The sequence below is a fragment of the Mus musculus genome, chromosome 1, assembly GCF_000001635.26.
Source record: "Mus musculus strain C57BL/6J chromosome 1, GRCm38.p6 C57BL/6J".
NCBI classification, from domain to species: Eukaryota; Metazoa; Chordata; class Mammalia; order Rodentia; family Muridae; genus Mus; species Mus musculus.
In genome coordinates this window covers 185089300-185090051 of record NC_000067.6, presented here as the reverse complement: position 1 = coordinate 185090051, position 752 = coordinate 185089300, and positions in this window count along the sequence as shown.

The window sequence follows — 752 nt, the reverse complement described above, 5'->3', positions numbered from 1 at the left end:
GTCTCCCTGCAAAGCAAATGGATTGGAGTCAGAGTGTGGGCTGGGTGTGGGCCTACTGCTCAAAGAACTTCGTGACCTATATCAGGTTAAATTCTGCATACTTCCCTGTCTGCATTTGTTCAAGATAAGAGGGTCTGGAAGAGAAAATGAAATCATGTGGATGTTGTCACCATTTGTGTGGCGTTTTTGAGGGCGCTGCACAAAGAGCTTCTTCATGCATGAAGACTGAGAGGGTCGATGGTAAAGCCTCTCTTGTCAGGCAAGACTACAATCTGAACGGCTTCAATGGTCTTTGTATCTAAAAGGTTTCCAGAGAAGGGGAGTTTGCAAAGTTCCAAGACGTTTTGTTTTTGGATCCCTGGAAGGCTCTGCATTTTACACTGTTTATGCTGCCCTTCAGTTCTTCCGTGTCTGTCAAAACATTACCAAGCAACTCCTGAAGGAAATGAGCCTCTCTATTTTCTGGCATGAGATGTGTTGCTATCTGTCTGTCTGTCTTTCTTATGGAGTTAGGGTAACCCTGTGGGAGTAAGAACAGGCAGTGCGGGACAACAGCCTATAGATGGACGCTGTACATGGTCTCTTCTTTATGTCAGAGTTCACAGTGTAGGTTGTCCCCATGGAACAGTGACAGGAAACATTGTGTTTCCCAACATTCCCTGGAATTACTCCATATTCAACCTCAGTGAAGACATTGAGGCATTCTAAAAATAACATTCTTGAGACATGGTTTCATGTATCTTGGGCTGTCT